This window comes from Nothoprocta perdicaria, unplaced genomic scaffold (assembly GCF_003342845.1).
Source record: "Nothoprocta perdicaria isolate Ctin4 unplaced genomic scaffold, notPer1 scaffold_40, whole genome shotgun sequence".
NCBI lineage: Eukaryota > Metazoa > Chordata > Aves > Tinamiformes > Tinamidae > Nothoprocta > Nothoprocta perdicaria.
The window spans coordinates 2410023-2434216 of NW_020455644.1; the positions used below are offsets into that span (position 1 = coordinate 2410023).

General features: G+C 42.3%; 1 protein-coding gene across 1 annotated transcript in view; it reads left to right on the top strand.

The window, feature by feature from the left end:
* RBMS3 (RNA binding motif single stranded interacting protein 3) overlaps window positions 1–24194 on the top strand; it is a gene marked incomplete at its 5' end in the record, with an annotated part of 630487 nt that overhangs the window by 365621 nt on the left and 240672 nt on the right. The gene's annotated exons all lie outside the window — the stretch shown is intronic.

Below are 24194 nucleotides of genomic sequence, written 5' to 3' on the forward strand. Positions count from 1 at the left end.
GCTTTAACTATTTGGACACTGCAGGTCCTATATCTAATTCCACCAGTGATATCAGTAGATGGCTATGGTAGATGGCTTCTACCTTCCTCCTGGTAGGAACAGAACAAGCTTGCCCTTGCAGAAGTCCTGTCCCGGTTGTGTGGCAGATGGAGGCAGGCAGCCTCTCGCCAAAGGCTGCCTGGGCTGCAAAGGGGCATTTCTTTTTTTCGAGCTTCTCTCATTTGGAAGCAATTCAGTGAAGAGCACAAAGTTAGGAGTTGTGATCACATCCCTTTTTGTAACACTGGACAAAACAATCCTTGTTCTCTTTAACATTTCAAGAAGAAAAAAAAAAAAGAAAGAAAACAAAGATTTCTTTTTTTCTTTTTTTTTTTTTCAAACTCCAGGACCAACCTGCAAACCTAAACATACACATTGTACTGACCTGTAAGATCAAGGAATCCTGAGTTCAGACTTAAGGAGTTCTATTAAGACTTTGTTGTGTTTACAACACAACAGATTTGTTTTTTCCATAGATTCTGGAATGCAATGGCTATCCCTATAATATCCCTACTAAACAGGATTAAACCTAAGGGAAAGAAGAGACTGCAATAACTAAATCAGGATAATTATATGTGGCAAATACACATGTTCAGTAGATTTTTGGTTTTGGAATACAGAATATGGTGGCAAGGATAATGTAGTGGTTATTAATCAGTGCTAGCCCCAAATGCTTTGTTGCACTCATATTCCACATTAAAGTCACTTGTGGATTTGCATTTTCAGCGTGTTTTTCATGTTTGTTTCAATTTTTTAACAGTGCAGTGATTCAGCTATCCTGAAATAACACATGGATAACAGCTGTAGGAAATCATGCAAAAATTTTTATTAAGCACTAGACTCTGAAATTGCCTTTTTCCACTACAAATGCACTGACATCTGGGTCATATCTTCTGGTTAATTCCARTGTGCCTCCTGGTGTAACACACGGACAAACAAGAGGAAAAACAAAACAAAACCCACAAAGGAAGGAAACAGAAAATCAGTGTTCCCTGTCTTGCAGTCGCTGTGCTCCAGAATATCTTTCAGAGTTTCTATATGTGTCTGTCTGTAGTTCTGACTTCTAGAGCAGACAACTCAAGGAAGTCAGTGTAACAGGACTTTCTATTGCTACTGTGAATTTGGATTATTTTCTGCCAAATTGCAATTGCAGAAAGTAGGTCCAGAAGGTAGAAGCACTTGGGCTTCATAGGTCTTGTTACRGGACACTGAAAATGTCTCAAGTTATTCTCAGAGCTTTTACAATGAGGGAAGAAAGTCACTTCAACCAGACTACAACAGGCAAAGCAACAGAAGTACCAGCTTTRTAATAGCTCACTGTCTGAACAGCCTGAAATTTATATTTAAGCAATTTTTTTGATAAAATCAAGATTTCTAGGTGCACTTTGAACATAAGCTTTTGAACACCAATCTTTCTTTTATTTTAAAGAGGTTACCACCAAAGAAATATGGGTTTTGTCAAAAGTAAAAAGAAAATATTGCAATGAAATAATGGGTTTCTCCAGATGGTACTCAGTGTAATCTGTATGATGTTTCATTAGGCTACTAAAGTTATTACAGACTTCAAACTATCGAGACAGTTACATAGTATGAGCCTGTTGTTGTGAGGGAGATCCAGTGTAATAATCATATGAATTCTGCATTTTTAATACAGATGAAAATGGGGCTATATAAAAATAACACTTGGGGAAGTCAGGGCTGGAAGAGACCTCAAGAATTTATGTAGTCAATCTGCCTGATCTTAGGGCAGACTTAGCAATATGCGACTTATTTCATACAGTTATTGCTCCATCCTATCCCCAAAGCGTTCCGTGACTGAGATTCGATGACATTCCCAGACGATGTATGCTGTGGTTAGCCAGAGTTTTTGTGATGTCTAATCTAATTCTCCCTTGCTGCATTTGAAGCTACTGTTCCCCATGAACATGGAAAAATAGTTTTGCATTTACACATTGCAGCTTCTGTTAATTTGCCAGAGGACAGTTACTCTATCCCTCTTCTGCCTTCTCCAGTAACTGACCCCAATTATTTCAGTCTTTCGTCTTAGCTCATACCCTGTAGACTTGTGGTTATTTTGCTGGTTCTGTTCTGGGCTTAACGGGTTTGTCATGAAATGTTGTTTTCAGAAGTGGACACAGATCTCCCAGCTGAACAGAGAAGGATTGCTGGAGGTGTCTGACACACCACCTTGCTGTTCACGTGCAGCAGTGGTTTCTGTGTGTGCTAGTGCGACACTTTTCACTTTCCTAGCACTGCCTTCTGTTCTTCAAAACAACTGCTGCGCAGTCAAGCCCCTTCTTAATTAAAAATCATGTCCTCGGAATGACCCAAACATTACATGAAATTACTTTTGTTGCAAAATATTTTTCTTACCAYTTTTTTTTTCTTCCTTTTTATACAATAAAGTCAACAAAGCGATGAAGCAGCTGGTAAAGGCTCATGAGAGTCACCGTAAGGCAGCAAGTTCTTACATGCTCCTCAGGAACTGTGCARGTCCACACACGAGTTACTCAAGACTGCTCAGCTTCAGCAAAGAAAGCAATAAGCTGCTTTGCATTTTTCACGGAATATGAGTTTACGCTGGAATAGCCAAAGAGTTGATAGGTGGCAGCTTGCTCCTCTAGCAGTACTTCGGTTTCCTCCTGAAGTGGAGGAAACCACCTCCTAACCGTGTTTTGAATATGAAGGTCCTTATAAGCATAGGATTGGGGGAAAAGTTTCTCACCACAGTTAAAAATTGAAGGAGGAATTTAGAATTGTGAATTATATTTTATTCTTTCTACTTATTAGTGATACTTTCTGAGCCATCTGACTTCAGGGCCCTAGGAAATTTTCTGGCAGTGAGGAAAAAGAATCTTTCTATTTTTAATAATTCAGTTGAAATTTCTAGTCATCCAGCTAAAATTACTCAGAGAGGAATCTACAGGCCCATTTTAGAAAGTCATATCTCAGGCCTGAGTCTCATTTTAAGGATATTTTTTCCTTTTGTGCAGAAGAAATTGTAGAAGCATTTTTAAAGTATGAGAAAAACATATCTGAGTGAGTCCCATATAGACAAGTTGCTACGACATATGTTTCCACGTAAGAGACATTTGCATGTGTGGACACGTACAAAGTTTTGAAGACCCTATTGTGGTATCGAGAACCTTCCTCTGCCTGCCCAGAAGTCACCACTTACAGGTATTTCAGGGAGTCAAAATCTTCCAGAGCTGGGAATGGCACTTGCTTCAGCTGCTGGGAAGCTGCTGCTTCCCACAGCAATTAACTCAGGAGTGTTGGAACTGGTTGGGTCGACACATATTTAGTATTTAGTGTCAGTGCACACACAGACGTTCTGGAAATGCAGTTATTTTCTATGCATGTGTGGGTTTAATGGGATTTCTGACCAGCTCAAGAGCTCATTTTTTCCGAGATGCAGAGAGAAATACGAACTAGTTCACACAGTGGCTCTCGATTGCTTTACCAAAGCCTTTTGCACTGGCTCGCCATGTATTGATGTGCAGCATGAAGCAGTGGACATTTTCTAAGGAGAGGATAAGAATATCCTTTAATCGAGTAAAAAGTCAATAAAACACATTTTCAAAATGAGCCTGAAGGCACGAGCTATTTTTCATAAGCTCAAATCTTTCCCTTTTAGCCCTCCTTTCTCCTGAGCCAGGTTTTGTTATTAAGCACTGTGGCTTTTTAATCAAAGCGCACAGTTACCCGGAGTGCATTTTGAGGCTGGCGCTTCCCCAAGCGCCGCCTGACGAGGCTGCACATCCAAACAGAGCCAGGGCAGCATTCCTCAACTTGGACCTTTTGTCCCCGCTTACTTCCTGCTGACCGGAGCGCGGCCCTTTGCCTGGCCCCGTGTCAGGTTGTTCACACAGAAAAGGGAGTTCAGCGTTTCTGAGGGCACGGAAATCTCGAAGCACATCAGGAGTAGTGCGAGATGCTCTCGGGGCAAGCGTGCCAGATCTCTGCCTCTGTGGCTTTTTGAACGTCCCGAGGTCAGAAGGAGGAGCCTTTGGTTCGGTGTGCCGGGCTCTCATTGCGCTCGTGTCCTTTCGTGTCCGCCTTAATGGCAGGGTTGAGTCCTTGGCCGTGCACAAAGCCTCGTGAAGGGTGTTGCAGCTTGTCAGAATAGGATTTTAATGTCGTTGCTTCCATCCCGTTGCAGCATGTCCTGAGTGCACGCTGTGTTTCATAGCTGCACGAAATGCTGTATTTTGACAGGTCCTTTAATACAGCAGAGTAGGAGCTCTGCTGTATGGTATTTGTCATGTTATCCTTAAGTGTCATTTTCTAGCTCTCTCCTCTGGTCCATACATGTGGGATGCATATACTGAGATATGAATGTAGGTGGATATGTCCTAATCTATAATGATTTAAATGTAACTTAGCGTGCGAAGTAGTAGCACTCTTGCAGCTCTAGCAGCCTACGGACACAARGAGATCTGAAAAAGCCATTTTTGCCCCCAGATGAGAGGAATTAACCCTGTGTTTGCTCCATTGAAAGCTCACTTCTATTGCCGAGAAGCCAAACGCAGGGCCTAGAGCTCCCAAGGCCCTTGTGGGAATGCAGTGACTGGAGACTTGGGCTTTCCAGGAGCTGCCTGGGACTGACCAGGGTAAGATTCGCTAGGAAGGGGTTTGCCTGTGTAAGGGTTGGTTTGCTGGAAGGAGTCTCACAGCAAGATGGAAACAGATTTTGAGTTCAAACAAGTCTCTGCCTTTTTCTCATTTCTCCATCTGTGTCCTGAGGGACTCCTGGATATCATGAAGCCCATTTGACTTATGACCCGAGATAGATTTTCTTTTTTCTTTCCAGATGAGCAGAGGTGAAAGGCTAGGGCAGTATCCCACAACCAACCTAGCTTCCACGTTTCTTCTTTTTATCTTCAACCTTGCAAATAATTTTCCACTATGAAGATACCTGCTTCCAATAGATAGAGTTTGAGGGGAAAATGTGGACTTAAATATTTATTTAAATGTTTGCATGGGAAATCATAAATAATTTTTAATACTAAAGATCTTTTTAAAACTAAGAGAAAGAATGCTGCTCACATTTCTAATTGGAGAATGCCATTTATAGTTCTTTATCAATAAAATGCAWTTTATTGCTGGCTGTTTTTTTCCTCGATATGTATTATTGTATTTCCAGTATTGCTATCACATTATCATGAAGGGAGAGAACTAATGTTTTATGCTCATGGGACCAAACATTATTAGAAATGGGAAATTGAAATGTCTGTAATTTTTTCCTTTTTGTTGGATCTAGGTTTTTCAGTTGCTTTGTTCCCCTCTACTTTTCCCTTTGTGAAAGGGAAATAAATGTTTTATATTAATAAACTGCTGAGCTTATTATGCCTGGAAAATAATTTCTCCCCAGATGGCAGGACTTCTTTGGAGCCAGACTATCAAACCATGCCATTATTTCTCTGTTCTTCGTGTCATGTTTATGTTTTGGAGATTGGCAGAAAGATGTATTAGCCCCCATTATTCCTTGGTGGTTTTTATTTTTTTTTTTTTTTTATTTTTATTTATTTTTTTTTTTTTTTGCCTCTCATCATCTTAGATTTTAGAATGAAGCTGATACCTGAGAAACACTAAATCTAAACACTGGTCTGTAAAAAGCAGACAGCTTAACAGACAACAGTATAGGGAGAAAAGATAGGGCCAATTTGCTTTATCACAGAATCAYAGAATGCCGAAGGTTGGAAGGAGCCTCAGAGGTCATCTAGTCCAACCCCCCTGCTCACGCAGGGTCACCYAGAGCACGTGGCACAGGGCTGTGTCCAAGCGGGTTTTAAAGATCTCCAAAGAAGGAGACTCCACAACCTCCCTGGGCAGCCTGGTCCAGGGCTCTGTCACCCTCACTGCCAAGAAATGTTTCCTTAAGTTCCTGTGGAACTTTTGGTGCCTCAGCTTGTGGCTGTTTCCTCTAGTCCTGTCGCTGGCCACCACTGAAAAGAGGCCGCCCCATCCTCCTCACTGCCTCCCTTGAGGTATTTATACACACTGATCAGGTCCCCCCTCAGCCTCCTCTTCTCCAGGCTGAACAGGCCCAGCTCCCTCAGCCTTTGCTCACAGAGCAGATGTTCTAGGCCCTTGATCATCCTGGTAGCCCTGCGCTGGACTCTCTCCAGCAGCTCCACATCMCTCTTGTACTGGGGAGSCCAGAACTGGACAGAGTCTCCAGATGTGGGCTCACCAGGGCTGAGCAGAAATACTTTAGAATGCTTTAGAAGTAATGGAGGGGAAAAAAAAAAAAAAAAAAAAAAAAAAGAAAAGTGGGAGTAGGTTGTGGAAAGGAAGGAGAGACTAAGCAATGTGCGTGGGGTGGAAAAATCTGTTTTTGRTTTTAARGCCCGTGGTCATTTTGTGGGGAGGGAATGTTACAAGGACCAGGGAGGAAATGCAGCGCTAGCGGAGGCGGAGGCAGCTGAGGGAAGCCTCAGCCTCGCTTCGCCACCCTGACGCTCACGAGTGGGAGAGGACGGGCCGAGAAGGTAGCCGCGTGGCGAGGGTCCCGGCGAGGCCGTGGCACAAAGCTGCCGGCTCCCACTCGGCCCTGGGCAGGAGCCCTCCCTTTGCGCATCCACCTGTAAATGCGTCTGTGCCCCAGCGTGCGAGATGCCACCCAGGGAAACTTCCACCTGACTTGTAAATGAAGTCACTACGCTGCCTCACAAATGGATTTTTCTTCCTTGGCTTTGGCAGGTTCTGTCAGCCTCTTGCCTGATGCCTGCTTCCCAGGTCCATGAGGCAATGATAKATCAAATGGCTGTGTTTTTTAAAAAGCAATCTGTTTTCTTTTTGACCTAAGTGATACACTGAAGCATCTACTGGCTCGTTTTATATTTGCTTTTTATTCGATGTTTTTGGTGAAAGAAGAAATATGCAGTACAGATGTGTGCTTGAACGCTTGGGGAGACCGCGTTAAGATGTTGAGCTCATTTCTTTGCCTTTTGGGCCAGTCGAAGACATTTGTGCAGCTCTGTTTGAATGTGTTTATGGGTTGGCTGGCGGAGTTGACATGACAATACAGGATTTGAACTAGAAGGACTGTTTTCTCTGTTATCATTAAAAAAGCCAGGACAGCAGACCATTCCCAAACATCAATGTTCTTTTCTGTAGGTGTTTCAAATACAGGTAGCTGTAGTTACTGACAAACCAAACAACTCTCAAAGCCAAACCCCCAAACCTCTGCACAAAACTGCCAATTCCAAACTCTCTTTTACTAACTATTTTTTTTCTGAAAAGTGCACATGAGCAAATGATGTCAGTTGGAACAATTCTTCCTGGAAATAAGCTAAAATACAACAGCTTGCAGACAACATCATTTGCCTTGTATTTTGCTAGGCCCATTGAGCCTGCCATTGCAGGGCTAGTTCTACGCTTTGAGGTCCCACTTCTCTCTCAGTTGAAGTCTGTAGTGAATTAATACTCCTGAATGAAACAGGGCAAAGAATGGCCTTCCCATCTGTAGGTATTTTTTTTGAGGATTTTTTCCCCAGTCGTCTTTGGGATGAACCCAAGATTTTTTTGAAATGGAGTCAGGAGAGAAGGCAGGGAGGGGAAGTCTGCTTCTTTTTCAAATCTGAAGGAAACTTGGGTGCATAAAAGTGTTTCCTCTGAACATCAGTAGGTCTAGTAAAAGATATTCTCTCAGTAACTGCCAATCTCATGTCTTTAGTTCCTCACTGTTATGGGGTCATAGCTATCAGAAAGAGACACATCATCCAAATAGCTGGCTGCTGAAAAAYGAAAAATTTGAGCTCAAGTTCTCGGTCTGAATCAGTGTTCAGACTGAACATAGCTCTGCACCCTGCAGCAGAGTGGCCTGACCACCAGACTACTCCGTGGTGGCTCCGTCTGTCGCAATTTCAAATAGCAATGACAATGTGAAGGTGAAAGGTCTGCAGACAACATTGCATTGTTTTGCGTTTATTTATTTATTTATTTATTTATTTATTTATTTATTTATTTATTTATTTATTTCAGAAGAAAACTTTATCTCTGGCAGCTTCCCAGCCTGTCCCACTGTTGAGCTTTGCAATATTTGTGTTTGCCTTAGGAACAAGTTGGAACAAAATGTTGAATGCTTTGGAGAGTCATAGCCCAAGAGAGGCAAAGTGTCTGGGTGCACAGGCAGCAAGGCCAGCAACACCAGGAGGCATTAGAAGCAAACAGCTAAGAAATTCTCTAGTCCAGACTTGAACTTTAAGCTGCTCTTCCCAAACTTACTTTAATGAGAAGCAGTAAACTTTTAGACATGAATTCAACACCAGCAYATAGCAAGTTTGACTGCTTGATATTGTGGGGCAGTAAAAAATTATAGTATATTGGCTGCAATGGGAAGTAGAAGTCAAAACCTCCTAGGCGGAAGCATCTAGCAGGAGATCATAACAGGATGTGAGTTTGATTTATAAGTGGAATAGCCCCAGAATAGATAAAAGAAACTAGAAGGTTGCTCTGCCATTAGAAGTTGTGCACCTCCTGTCCTCCTCCTTCAAACGAAAGTTCTTCTTCAAGCAGGAGGAACATACTGTYGCATTTTATTCTTAAAATACTAGTTATACTAAATGACTAAATCTATGCCTATGCCCCCAAATAAATATCCATAGAGAATTATTTTATAAATAGTTTATTTCAGAAAATGATTATGTTAAAATGACTTGTTAATAAAGAGGGAACAAGGACACATTCCCTCTGGTGTTGCCCTCGTGCATCTAATGCAAACAAAAAGCAATGCATTAGTTCCTTCTCTAGAAGGCAGAAGGCTACCTTTAGCATATGCATTTAAGCAAGTTTTTTGTTACTGTTTTTGTTTGTATAAAGTCTATAAAAAAATGTGTTTATTCTTCCTACAGTAGACACTGTAGCAATATCATAGTTAAAGCTGTATATAAACTAATCATTAATTGGGCATTCTAGAGACCTTTTTTGTTTAATTTASTTTTTAATTATCTTTCATATTCTTCCTTACTAAGCAGGATGCTGTGCTGTGGTTGACCTGTCTTACAAGAAAGCAAGACATTTCTTCTAATTCACTGGATCTAAGTCATTAGGCTTTCCGAGGTGAAATCTGGAGGGAAACCATTCCCTCCTGAGCCCCATGTAGGTGAGCACCATGTCCTGTCTTGGGGCTGTCACCCCGCTGGAGGGGCAGCACTTGTTGCTGTTTTGTAGCCCATGCTGCAGTCCTCTCAACATGAGCTCTTGCAAGCCCTCACCACAGCACTGTTGGCAAGACCTCCTTCGGACACCAAAGAGCAACTGGAGGCCTCCTGGGTACCTTCCAGCCCGAGGGATCACAGCCATGACATTCTGTACTATCTCATCGTCCCCTTGGTCTGAAGATAACTATTATTTTTCTAAGAATATCTCACATGTGTTTCTTCTCTTGAAAACCCTGTTTATTCTAGAACTGAAGACAAAACCTCCAAAAGCAATTCTAGCTCTGTCACTGTTAGTGAGAGCAATCCTTGAGATCTTTAGTGTTCTTCAGGTACACATTAAGGTCCAAGGGTGRCCAGTAGCCTTCAATTCCCTGTCTTCAGTGTTGTCACAAATTAATTACAAGTAGATAAGCTCTGATTACCCYATCAAGATTCAAGTATAGCTCCACAGCTATCATCACTTGGTTTAACATATCTGCTGACACAACATGTCATTGTCTAGAGGTAGGGAACAGTTATAACAAGAATCACACATTAATTAATAGTAAAACAACAAAACAAGCAAAAAACAAAATTAAAAAAAAAAAACAGCAATAAAGGAAGGTTGGGTTATTGCCCCAAATGAAAATAGTTTGAAGGGAATAAAGATGAGAGAATACTGTCAAACATGAACAAAAATGTAAACACAGCAATTACGTGATTTGGTAACTGTAGTTAACAGAAACCGTGAAGCTAAACTTGCAAGGTAAATATATTTAAATGGCAGAATGACACAATATTTTAAATGTGCTATTGATGCAAATGTATAATTTTTAGCAATTGACAGATTTATTTTTATTTATGATCAGAAAATGTGTTTTGCCTTTTTACAAGATGACTTTAAAGTGCTTCTAGTCTGGTGCAATAACATTAGTCCTTTGTGTAGCACAGTGTCCTACAGTGTGCGTAATGACAGTGTAGTTATCATAGCTGTTAACAAATGGGCCTTAATGGTTGCTTCAGTCTTTATGACTCAGGCGAGACCCTTTAAAAATTGTACTGTAAACTCATTAGATGTAATTTGAATTGGAAGTTCTAGAAATAGATGCAAGCTGATGGACTTTGTTGATGGTCATGGAGCAAAAAAAATTAATCCCCAGTTTATTTATCCTGGTGGGTTGTTTTTGTGTTTGTTGATTCCTCGCTTGTTCTTTCTTTCTCTGAAGATCTTTTAAGATTTTTTTTTTTTTTTCCTCTTTTAAAGGAAAGAGAGAAAGGAGATAAAAGCTGTGTGGTTCGCATCCATTGAGGTTTCTAAAACTCAAAACACCTGGTTTTCTGTCCTGCTCCTTGCCAGCTCTAAACTGTCTCAGTTAGCTCTGCTTTCTCATGGACATAAGGCAGCCTGGTATAAACAGATGTCTCCCTAGTAAAAAATCGGAGCATGGATCATAGATGTCTTTTTTCCTAATCCTTTCCCTTGAATGCCGATAACGAGTGGCCGGRGTTGACCGGAGCAGGGCTGTTTGGGGAGAGCAGCGTGTTTGGGGTGCCCGCGTCATGGCRCGAGGCACCGCAGAAGGGCTGGCGCAGGCCCCGCGCGTGGGGCAGGCCCCTCGGCGCCAAGGCCCATCCCGCCGCTCCGCACGGATGGAGTTTGACCGGCACAAAGCCGCTTCCCAGAGCSCCGAGGCCAGGCGAGCGCCTCGGGGAGGCCGTCGCTGTGCGGGGCCACACGACGGGAGCGGGGCCTTGGGGCCTCGGTGCCAGCGCTGCCGCGACGGCCCTCGCAGAGCGGCCCGCCTCTTGCCTCGCTGTCCGCAGCACTAAGCAAGCAAATGAATAGATGCCACTTCCCACCTCCCAGCCAAGGGCAGTGGGAAGCTGCTGTTGGATCAGGTGGTTATCTTTTCCCAGATAACGAGGTCTCACGTGGGTTAATCCAGCCCCACCAAACAGGAGCCTGGCTTGGTTGTGTCATTACTCTTGTGCACCCGTTGTTTTTACCACCTCTAGTACATTTTATTTGGTGCGCTGAGCCCTTCTGTTATGATACTTGCTGATAGGGAACATATGATATTGTGACTAGTCCACATTTTCTGTCATATTTCGCTAGCGTAACCTTGCAAGTGGTGGGAAAGGCTTTTACACCTGTCAGAAAGGCTTACTTAACTCATATGTTAGAGCTCCAGCAAAACCGGCTGGCTGAAATGAGCTGCAAATTCAAAGCAGCACATTGAATTATGTAATTTATTTGTTCGCAGCACAGGTCAATTAATTTATTTCACAGTGATGTAATATTTAATATTTGAAAAAAAATAGATAAAAGCACGGAGAAGCTGTTCCCTGTTCATCTGAGCAAAACAGCAAATGTTTCTCCTGTTTGCAGCAGATACCATGCACATGATATGAATAACCCTACCCAGTGAATAATAGGCCTGCTTGATGCAGTGCTTTAGACTGTATTGTTTTTCCTGTCAACTGAAGATTCCTTGACATTCCCTGTTAAAAGGCAGAGGACAATTAAACAAACAAATGGCTTTTTCCCAGAAAGGAAAAATAAATAAGCATTCTGGGCCTCCCAAGCTTAAACTGTCAAGCATATTTTATCCATGGTTCTTTGAGAGAAGAATCTCATCTTTCTGATTTCTTCAAGATTTTGCAGCGTGGGGCCCAAGCTTAATGCAACACTTTCTTCTAAACTCTTAATACAAATAATCAATGATTGTTGCAGTATCTTACTATTTGTGTCATCTTTTAGAATAGTGGTTGGTGAGAAAGCATTATGTGCTTGGTCAGGTTTAGCTATTCCTGTTCCTCAGGCTTCACCTCTTGTCAGACCCGAATGTTTAAAAAGACAAAAATGAACAATCAAAACCAAGTAACAATCACTGGAAAAAAAATTGTAGGTTTTACTTTTAGATGAATCACCATCAACAAGAAATCAGTGATAAAAGATAATAAAAATATATAAATGATGTATTATAATTGGAAAATATCTTTTAATCTCCAATACTCCTTGGGGTTTGTACAGGTGTTGTCACCCCCAACCTATTCTTGGCCATGTCAAGTCATACATATTTGGACTCTCTCTGAAGGGATATTTTTTTTAACCTATCCCTTTTACTGCCTCTTGGTGGTCTGGCCAAAGGAGACAATCAGGCTTATTTTTCATCACCAAGCTTGGTTTTCTCATACACTTTTCAGGATAAATTTCAGAGACTATGTATTTCAGTAGGTATGTTATCTCTTTATTTGTCTATACCAATCTATTGAGGTGAAGAGTACTTACATTTTGGTCTGAAGTGTTGCTTTTGATGGCCAGCCTCTGCTGAAATAAGTGAAGGCTTCACAGTTTGCTGATGAGTCTGTATGGATATCCCTCCTAGCTTTCATGCCAATGCCAGCACATGTGAATTCTGTTGTGCTTTCTGTTTCTTTACTTTCCAAATTCATTTGTGATTCAAGTTTTGTCTTATCATTAAAAGCATCTTCTTTTTTTGTGGTATTATTATTGTGTGTGATGCTTTGAGGCCTGTCCGATAGTTGAACTGTGACTTTTCTATTTTGGCACCGAACTCTAAACCTTAAGGATCCTGTTGTGAGGCCAAGCTGATGTTGAGATCGTATCTACCCATCCATCCTCCTCTCACAGCAAAATCAGTGGCAGTTTCAGGCAGGAGATAAACAACATGTTTGGCTCCCGTGCATTTATTTTGTGTGCTCAAGTTTCGCTTTGGTGCAGAGGATTTGAGATAAGTGGGACTCGAGGAGCAGGAGGAAGGGCAGCAGCACGCTCCCCACCAAGGCAAGCTGAAGGAACATATGGCTCGGGATGCATTCCTCCCGTCAGAGGAGYAGTCCAGCCATAGTGCCTTGTGTGTGTGTGTGGCAGTAAGACCTCTTTGGCTCCTGATGGACTTCAGGAGGCCTCTCTTACTTGATGGAGGCTGCGAGATGTGACCAAAAGCTCAGTGAGGAAAGGAGTTTGTTTTGCCACCTCTGTGCTCCTCAGGAGCTGCTCTGAAGGTGAAAATCTGGTAGACTCGTGATCTTTTCAGACTGTGAAATCCAGTTGGCTCTTGCCTTAGATTTACTAAGATATGTCATCTGTGTTGCTAGTCACTAATAATCACAGTCATTTACACCACCTTTGTTTTTCCTCCGATTTCTTTATTTTTCTCTGTTCTGAAGACTTCTTTCAAGTGCCATATTTTGTGGAAAGAATGTGGTCATTTTACCACTGCTGTCATTACTGCATGCTGCTGGCATGCCCTCCAACTTAGCCTTGCCCTCAACTTTTATTGCCTCTTTTGATTTCACTACTTGTTTTTCCGAGGTAAGACATGAAGACATTACTTTAGCTAATTCTGGTGCTCGGAAGTTTACAAATTCTTGCTGGTCTTTTTGGCACCTCTGGAAAGAGTTTTTCCCATCGCGTACCTTGGTCTTGATGAGCTAGTAAGGCTTTTCTGCGCTCCTTTTCAAGCGGCCTATGGAATAGCAAAATCTTGCCTCCTAAATCCRTGCCAAACTTGGTGAAGACTTTTACTGTTGGCGCCTTGAGCAGGTGTTTCTCCTTAACACAGGCATCGTGTTTTCCCGTGATGGTACTATTTACCGATTTACTGATTATTTTCCCCTTTGTTCTACACAGTATACTTCTTTTTTTCCCCAGTACTTTATTTACTTACTTATTTTGAGATCATGTTTTGGAGGAGTTAATGCTTGTTTTGACATCTTTCCTTTCTCGTGCTGGTATCCCTGCTAACCCAGAACTTCAGGTGAACCTGCCTGGAACCTGCAGAGCTCCAGCAGTAGCTGCTGCTTTATTTTGCTTTTTCACATAGAAAAAGGTTGTGATGACCTAGCTGGAAGGCCTGACTTCCTGTGCTACCAACTAAGCTCAGAACCACCTGAAGTGTGCTTTTCAATTCAATTTAATTTTTTTCTAGTGATATCTCATCTTCTACTGGGTACAGTAGTCTTCTACTTTTTGCTTTTTTTTTAAGGCTTTGAGAGCACCAGGTTTTCCTGAGCTTGATTTATGTATAGTCTTATTAATCAGAAATTAGAGTGGCTTCTGACATTAGTTCCTTGGATATCCAGGGAAGCAGGCCTAATACATAAACACGTCCCGAGCTCTGCTGTAAGTCCCTATGGTGGGAAGCAATGTTCTGCAGGTTTGCTTAGCCTTTCTCCACCAAGGCAGTGGTCACAAGTGTTAGACTTGCCTGTTATTTTGTCTACTCAACTGTTGGCATCCCCACACTATCCTGACATTTCCATTTCTAATTCTTGGGAATTTGCCAGTAAGAAATTGCAGAATTAATCTTTGATTTCATCATTATGGTTGTCTTTTGGTTAGTAACATTATATAATTGCCATTTTCTTGTGTTTTAAAACCTACCTTGGAGCAATCAACTGCTAATAAGTTCCAACAAGATGAGAAATCTTCTTTTAGAAGTCATAATTAATGATGCTTCCTGTGAGTGGTAACCATCTTGTCTCTTTGAATAAATTGTAACGTTATTTTCATTTTTCAGTTACTTTCTGTCAGCTCCTCATTATTAACTGTTCCTTACTCCAGGAAGAGTGATTACTTCAGGATGAGTTTCTGTTTGTTGACTTCTTTCATAACCTTYGTCGGCTTTTGCTGATGCAGTCCTGCTCTTAATGTTCCAAAAAATCTCTTGCACAAGTGGTTTCATATCCTCAGAGATTTTGCTTCTTTCCAGCTTTCAGCAAGTCCCTGTGTTTGCCAGTGCACAGTCTGTGCCTTTGAAATGCTCTGTGCCTTCTTCCTGCATCATTTGGTGACATAACTTTCCTTAGGTAGCCAGAAAACTTCTTTTTGGTTAGGCACCGTCAAGGCACAAACCCCAAGGAGGAGAGTGTTTTTTTTTAAAAAAAAACATGTAAAATCTGTAAATGTGTTTGTGTTTATGYCTATATATAATATATATATACATGCAGAAATATGTATTTTAATATATACRTACATATGCATATATATATACACACATGCACATACTTAGCAAAAACTAAGGCAAATGTGCTTTTTTGAGAACGATATATCAAGAGAGTGTCTGGCAATGAATGTTCTTATCTCTATCTGGCGGGGAGGTAAAGCCTCCCCAGTTTCTTAAGTTGAAGAGCTTTTTTATTGTGAGTCTGATTAAGCAAAGCACCTAAACACCGKTTTTGCTGTAAGCATTTGCTTAAGGACTTCTGCTTTTGGGAATCCTGGCTCTGTGAGGGGAAGAAAAGGCTGATCAGACAGTACTTGGAGCCACAAGGAGCTTTCCGTGCAATAAGCTGACAACAGCTCCTTAACCAGTTGAATGCTGGAAGGCCGGGCCTGCCTAATCAGCAGTGCTCCTGCTCCTGTTATAGGGAAGCTGCTGCCAATAAGCAAGCCTGAATATTCAACCTGCCAGCTGGCATCTTCCCTTCCCATCTGAATTTTGATTATTTTTACAACAATAACTGTAAAACTTCATGTTACTGTAATGCTTTGCATCCGAGGAGCTCACAGTACTTTACAAGTGCACAAAAACTGGAGCCATAACAGGGTGAAAAATGRAGAAATAGGCAATAGGAAATGTGTGTGAGCAGTGGAGATGATGTTGGGGCAGTGACTGTGTGAACCTGGGGTCTGCAGCAGCCCCTTCCCGGGCCATGTCCGCTGGGCGTCCCGGCTGCTTTCCCTGGGCTGTAGCTCAGTCCTGGGAACCCATCCCCAGGCTTTACACATGCAAAGTTACTCTAATTGTCCCTTTGCTCYATTTACTGGCCGTTCCTGACGTGAATAAATTGGGGAACTTCTACATCTCATGTATAAAGCATGTTGTTATACCTTAGATTAAAGACAAGCGTTGCTGTCCTTGAAAGGCGACAGCCTTGGGAAGTAATGATGAAAATGGGTTTAAATTATTTTACTTAAGAAAAGATTAAGGAAAATGCTTTGATCTCCTATGGAAATAAGAAACTTTTAGTGGATGTACCTGAAGTCTATAATTCTTTCTTTTCTTTATTTTTCTACTTTCTCAGAGCTCTATAAAAGCAGGCCAATATCTAGAACACTCAATTCATGCRTTTTTTATTTTACTTTAAGGAAGAAACTCAATGATTGTGAATGAAATGCTCATTAAATTGTGAAATGCTTATTAAATTGAGCCAGCTCGGTACACAGAGAGTTGTTTTCACTTCCTAGTTAATTTGTTGGGTATCAGGCATAATCAGAGAATAAATGTTAAGACTTAAGACTTACTTAACTTACAAGTGCAAGAGGCAATAGTCTTAGCTGTAATTGCTCCTCTGCATCTCTGCAGGATCCTCCTTGTTGCCTGGTCCATCTCAACTCACATTTGGATTTGAGTAACACGTCATAGGATGCAATTTTGGGGGGGAGAAACTCAGAATTTACTGGCGAGCTGAACCTGGGGGCAGTGAGTGAGTGCGTGTGAGCGCTAGTCCATATGCTAAATTATACCGGTTAATACCGTGACTTCTTTTAATTTATGCTTATATTTATGAAATTATTAAGGATATTTATATAATAACATGTATAATATCCACCTACTTTTCAAGAAAAAAAAGTTGAAAGGATTGATTTAGCTTATTTTTTTCAACTCTTTATAGTAGACCTAGAAGCAGATTGCTTTAGAAACAGAAGGGTTGCGAGGCAAAGCAAGTTCATGCTTTCCAGTCGAATACTCACKTTTCATTTTAACTTCTGGCTATGGTCTGTTTGCCTGCATGACCCAACTCCAATGAATGGAATCGAGCAAGAGCCTTTTTTTTCTGTGCAACTTTCCAATGTGCTAAGTAGAAGTGGTGGTGACAGCAGTACTCTTGATCATCACTGGGAGAGAACAAGGAGGGGAGGGAAAGAAAAGACCAAAAGCAAATGAGAACAATATTTGGCCCGAATTACTTCTCCTAACCAAACACTTGGTGGTTTTGTTCCAAAGGCCCCTGGCTCACAATGCAACTGCGCTAATCCCTATTAGGAAATCTTTCTGGATTTGGACTGGGAAGTGTTTGGTGTTGAATGGACAGGCTATGAGAGAATCTTTTGTCTGTGCCGTGTTCTCATTAGCAGTGTTCTCATTAACGAAGCCTTGCTATAAAAATTGGTGTGCTGCCCTGGCTTGTGTTTGTGAGAGAATCTCCCCTGGAACACAGCTGAGAGCACAGACCTGCCCTTGGTGCCCCAAATAGTCCATCGGGGTCCCGTCTTCTGCACCTTCATTCACACGCATGGAAGGGAGGGTGACTACCCTCTTGTCTGCTTAATCCACGGGATCTAACAGTAGGCAGAACTCCAGCATCAGAAGCTTGGGTAATTTCAGCTGTGTGATAGTGAACAAGTTGTCTCCTGCAACAACCCCGCTTCGGGAAGGAAACTAATTATCATCTGATGCCTGTTCTCTGCGTAAAATTGTGGTTATTTTAGGAGTGTTCACAACCTTCCAAAAGCGCCAGTGTCATGTTCAGGGTTTCTGCAGTCCTGGTGGCAGGACAGCAGCGAGGGCTGGTGCCACAGGGAGCTGAAGCCTGTGACCCCGTGCGAGTGTCAGCCTCCTCTCACGCAATGAATCCTCACGGAAATGAACGGGGATCTGAAACCGAAGCACCCGGCAAGATCCCGCTTTGTGTTCTTTGTTTCATCATTTTTGGCCCTGCAATGAGGACTGCTAATCGCGTGACGGGTTGTGCCGAGGAGGTTTCAATGACCAAAGCCCTCCCGAGGCAGCTAGACCGCCTGCTAGAACGTGTGCGAATGTGGAAAAGATGAGCAGAATTTCTCATGGACCTCCTCTTGTTAGGATATGGACATGGTGTCTCTCATGCAAAAGCCTTTCTCTTTAAGTATCTGGTACTTTGTGATTCATCTAGAAATGCTGGCGTGTTCTCTTCCTAAAAAATCTCATTAGTGGAAAGACTCTCTCATGATGTTTTTGGCAATTGACAGTGACATAAAGAAAGAGCATGGACTAACGGAAAGGTCTCTTGGAGACATAATGGGAAGTGAGGGAAAAACAAAGTGTGGAGCAAAAAAGCAAACAAACAAGAAAAGGAAAAGAATTGCATTGCCAGAGCATGAGGTCTTGACTGTCTGCTTGCCTCCTTTGGTGTGATTATACATTTATTGGATTTTTTTTAAGGAAACATCTTCCCTGGTGTCATCCCTGGGTAGCGTGTTTCCTTTGAAATGACTTACGAGAGTGGAAATGTCATTAATCAAACCATTTTTCAAGACTATACATGATTATTTTTAAGATGCCTTAGACAAACAGCACAAGAGGAGATAGAAGGGGAAGAACAGACTCGTCCCAGTTTTGGCAAGAAAATGGACAAAACTGTCTGGAAGAAAAAAAAAGGAATAAACAAAAAGAAAAGCCCACCAAAGAGCTTGCTGATAGCAAGCTGTATTTCTAAAAAGGTGTGTGGGAGAGCTGGTTGTGTACGGTTCTCTAGGGAAAGGGCTCTTAAGCAAACCAAAAAAAAAAAAAAAAACCTATTTTAAATATGTATGTATACATAGGTATGTGTGCATGTCTGTACACACATGTATTTATATAATAGATAAAATACGCTGAAAACAGATGAAACCCGTTTTTAATGCCTTTTTTGATGGTACAGTGGCCATGAATTGCCTGCTCCAAGGGGCCTGCTTCACCTCTTTGTTCCATTATGGGAACGAGTCTCTCATATTGTTTGTGTCTCCAGAGCCATGCCAGAAGTCTGCAGTTCTTGTCTTCTTGCTCATAGCCGTTTTGCTTGGCTGTGAGCATGAAAGCTCTAGGGAGGCTCTGTCTATTAAGGATAATTCTGTTTCTGCCTTATCCGATGCTTTTTCTTTTTTCTTTTTTTTTTCCTTTCCTTTTGTGTGGCTCTCTCGCACTGTGTAGTTTGGCTGTCGTTGTAATCCGTGTGCCTCTGGCTTATGGAATTTTGTACTGGTTCAGCTGCTTTCCGGTGGCCTCGTTCCATACGCTTTTTCTCAGCGGTTCGTGGTGTTCAAACGTACTCGGTGATCTAATCTGACCTCTTGCTCGGAGTCACCTACAGAGCTTCGTGCCGTCATTACGGGGCGGTTCCAGTAAATCCCGTTGCATCAGCCCGTGCCTCGTATGTATGAAGCTATGGAAAGCTGCCCTCCCAAAGCCGGATACCAAGCCGCCCGAAGGAAACRGGATTTTTCAAAGCTCTGAACATCTGGGGCCAGCGTGGCATGGAGCAGTACAGTATAGATCTTGCCAAGCCAGTGATGAAACCAGAGCGCCATGCAAGACCTTCTTATCCTTGATGATGAACAGGCCTGGATAACCTGGATGGACTGTTCGGTCAACGTGCTGCTTGCTCTGTGCCCCATGGCCACACAAGCTCAGTGCTAGCGAGAAGATCTCTGAGGAATGCTGGTTGGTGGCACTGTAGACGTGTCGCTCACATTGCAGGAGATGCCAAAATGCCATCGACTTCCAATGGCTCTTATAGACGTGCTCCTGATTTATTGAAGTGTTTCTGAGAATTTGACTCCGGTTGGTTTCTCTCGTGGTGCACCCTGGTTGTTGCTGCTGTCAGTGCTGTAGAATTACAGTTTGGGTTATGGGGAGTCTTGGGAGACCCCAAAGAAACCAAAGCCTGAGATTCTGGACACTCTCCACTCATGTAGCAAGAAAAACAGGCCTTGCCCCAAGATCTTACTGCAAAAGACACTTTTTGAGATATACTCTGAAGAGAAACAACATATATTAGGGGAAATGATTCTATTCAAATCCTTAAGAGGATACAGTGATGAAGAGCTTCAGCGCTACATGTAGTATCTGGGATGATATCCAAAAAGCCCAGATGTTCAGTCTTCAGTGGCTTCATTCTCAGCTATTAAATGTAGAGTTTATTTTTTGGTTGGAAGCTGACTTTTTCTCGGTTTTCCTGGTGTTCACTAAAATGTTGACTTTCCTGGGGGAAGCTTGATCCTGTTGGTTAGCGCACTAAACAAGTGCAAGGCACTTGTGCCACACATATGGATTCCTGAGCGCGGGAACTGCACCACCGCTGGGTATGGTGCTTTTGGCTTTGTGTTTAAGGGATTTGCATTATCTGGAACAAAAATCTTCTGATGCCCAAACTGCAGATCTCCTCGTCAGTGTCAGAATTCCCAGTTGGAAGGAGAGCTGGACATGGCAAGTTGGGCAACGTTGCAGTGGGGCCAAGCGAAGGGAAGGCTGCCCAGTCGTGTGGCCATTCCCCTCCTGGGTCACCATGAGGTTTTGCAAGAGGTGCTTCACCTGCTTSTTTCTAGGTTATGGAGAAGAAAGTCTACTTCTGTTTCACATGCAGTGTCTGTCCCAGCCTTGCAGGGAGAAAAAAAGAAAAGACCAGAGTAAGATGAAGACTCTTTAGAGTGATGTGATTTTTTTGTGCCGCGTTGTAAATGCATCAGAAAATAATAAGTAAATGAGTAAAATAAGTAAATGTTTAGGGTAACATGGAGGCTCCTTCTGTGACTCCTCCTAGTAATCTTGGGAGGAATGCTAGTCTGCAGAAGCTATTGCCCCACTAGACTGGAGATTAGAGGCAAAATTCCCCTTTCCTAATTCAGGCACTCCACCTGTGTCACCCAATGGAAACTCTTGAAGAGAGAGTCCTGGATCTGCCCCAGAGGTTAAAAATAATGATAGGAAGGTGACAAGTTGTTGCTGAGGCTGCCAGCCCTGTGTCATGGCAATGACATTGGTTGCCTATTGCACAGACCCTGTTTGTGGGCCCTGAGCAACTGGTATTGCATCTTCTCCCAGTAACCCAAACTGCTTCCAGAGCCAGGGTGGGAGTACAGGAACTTGCTTTCCTAGCTTGCTTATTTAAGCAAATGCCTTGCAGAGCACTGGGTCAGTGATAAAGCAAACAGCCCAAAGCCCCTGTGGTACGATATCCATATGCTAAGAAAGCACATGCATACACRCTGGATATTCATCTGCCTAATTCCTACTGCTGACAGAAATCAGACATTCAGCCTCAAAACATTTGCACATCTTTGCCTTGACAACACGAACGTGTATTTGGCGTCTGCTGGAGACTGCACTGCGCTCCCTTTGCCCGTTAGCTCCATTGCCCATAAAAATGAACGGGAGGGACTTGAGTGAGAGCCCCCACCCAGCGCTGTGTCAGGCTCAGTGCTGTGTTGTTTCAAAGGCAAAAGAAGAGGGTTTTTTATTGCTGCTTTGATGTTTCCTTTACATTGCATGTGAAGGTGCTCCTGGCTTTTAAAATTCCCTTTTCTCTCTCTAGGCATTTTGCCTTCCTAGGCGACCTGTATTTGTTGGGTTTGTGTGTCCTGGCCAGAGTCCTCCCTGCTTTCTGTCTCCTTCTGGTTTACCTAATCTTCCAGGCTGATGCAGAACCACTTTCTGCAAACAAGCTCTTTCAGATCCTACTGCAGTCATTTCCCCGATAATTTCTTTAAAATTTGAGGATTTTAAAAAATAAAATACCTCTCATACTCTTTCATTTCCAAAAAACAAACAAATGAAAACACTTCAAAAACTTCAACACATATCTTCTGTGTAAAGTTCTCTCTAGAACAGGCTTCATGGGGTAAAAAGTTCTCTCTGATGTATATTTGGCCTTTCACTGGGCCAAATACATATGGCAATGAGTTAGCTCTTTTATCGAAACCTTAAGGTTCTGCAGAGACTGCAGGCAAAAGGTCCTTATGCCCGAAAGATGCCTCTGTGTCTAAGAGGATGGTCACCCTCGATGTTGCTTCTGGCTGCTGTTGCCTCCCCAGGGCTGCAGAGCTGGACCYGTGAGTCAGCACTGTTGGAAACACCTGGCTCCCACTCCCCTTCTAAGGCATGTGCCAGGTTCCCTTTTCAGCTGTAGTGGTATTGCTGGTATTGCTGCTGATACTCTCTCAATACTTGCCAGTCACACAAAGTTYGGAAGCACTAGGCAATTATAGAGAAAGGTGGTTAGATGATACTGAAAACCATGGTTTGAGAAACGGGGAATAAATCCGATAACAAAATTCACTACTTAGTAAGTAAAGAGTAAAAACTCTGCTCCATAAGTTGGAAACTTATCTATAGGGAAAAAATAAAAAGGGAAGGGGTCAAAGACATATTAGATGATCTTGTAAGCTAATAAGACAACGATGGGCACAGCTATTAAGGCAGCAAATTCAGTGGCAGGATGTATCAGATTAGATCCTTCCACTAAATATAGAGTCGTATTCAAGAAATATTGCTAAGTCACTGGTGTGACCCCATGTTGTCAGGTAATGCAGGGTTATAGTCATCTGTACTATAGGACAGTCCAGGATTTCTCTTCCCGTCCCATATATCTGTCCTCTCCCCCGGCATGCTCTGTGACCTTAAGTCAAAGAAAAGAGAGATTTTTACTTAAGATTGACATAGTATATTGTTTACTTGATTCCTTTTCATATGTCTGAGGTATGTGATTTTTAAAGGAAATAGGAAAATTTCTACAGGTCCAGAAATTCAAATTAGATTAGACACCAGAATTTCAGACACAGCATCTCCTGTGCTTATCTAGATTGTACAACTATCTTGAACCTGAAAAATGAATTCAAGATCTTGAAAAGAGATTTCCTGATGTGATTTTCTTCTCCATATCTTTTTTTTTTCTTTCTCGGCTTGAAAAAAATAGCCATTTTTGAGGTACTATAATAATAGCATTTTTGAACTTCAGGCTACAGACAACTGTGGCAGACATATGAAGAGAGGCTCAGAAGGGGAAAGTGATATTTTAACCACAAAATGATCTCTCGCAGAAGAAAAAGAATGCCCTGTAACCAGTGCTGGGCAATATATCTATAACACTGTAGAGGGACTCAAGGAACGAATGTCTGAAATTCCTTGGGGGACCGAAGTCTTCAGGCCCTGGATCTGCAGAGTGTCTGGGTGGGACGTGCGGTGGCGGAGGCTGCTCTGCGCTGCGCAGCCCCACGGCGTTTCCCATCCCTAGGGCATGTGCGACACTAACAAACTCCATCCCTGCCCCAGCAGGGATAAAGGGGAAGGTCTGGAAGAGGCAGGAGAAGCCCTGTCCCCGCCACTGGTTTCCTGAGATCACCCTGCCCTCGGGCCCAAAGGGGCACTGGTATTTTGTGGTGACGGTGATGCTTTTCGTTGTATCAGTACCATAAAAAATCCCTCAAAAGATATTGCTCCTCCCTGCCTGCAGCTCCATCACGAGTGTTGATGGGCTGGAACAGGAGCCCTTTGCATGTTATTCGAAATGTTTATCTTAGCAAAGGTTGACATGCTAGAATTGGCCAACTGGCATGACGAAAACATACTTCACTTCTGGGGAAAGCGCTACCACTTTGCTGCCTTTCAGAAACTATAGTTATTTTCTGAATTACAAGTGCTTTGCATAAAGAACATAAATTGCTGTGCTCTTTATCACTGCTTACTGTATGACAAATATACAGTCCAATTTTTCAAGTGTGGTGTCTTGAAAATGAATGTGCATTTGAAATGAAAACCATCTCAGTACTTGAGCATCCTCCCTCTGGAACAGGCTGGATAATAACATGTTCATCACCTTGGGTTATTTTAATATTTCTTGAAGCCCGCACAAGATGCTTTCTATTTTCTTGTCAAAACATACTGAAATGAAAATTATTTTTAATAAAGTACAGTAATCACAGYGTGATCGCCAAGTGTGTCTTCTCTTGTCAGATTGTTTTTTTCCAGCTCACAAGTATTTGCAGTTATTTAATGTTATGATCGYTGGGCAATCTAGCATTGGGAGGAAAAGAATGGGATATTTTACTGTTGACAGGGAACGTCAGGCCATACAGAACACCTTCTTTTGCCTCCTAGGATAGTGTTGTTGCCTAAGCTTGACGTTGAAAGAGTTGACTGCTGGTGGACTTCATTCTTTCCCCAATATTTCATTGCTCTATTCCATTCACCAGAAGTAGAACTCACCTCGATATCCTTTTTTTTTTTTTTTTTTTTTTTTTTTTTT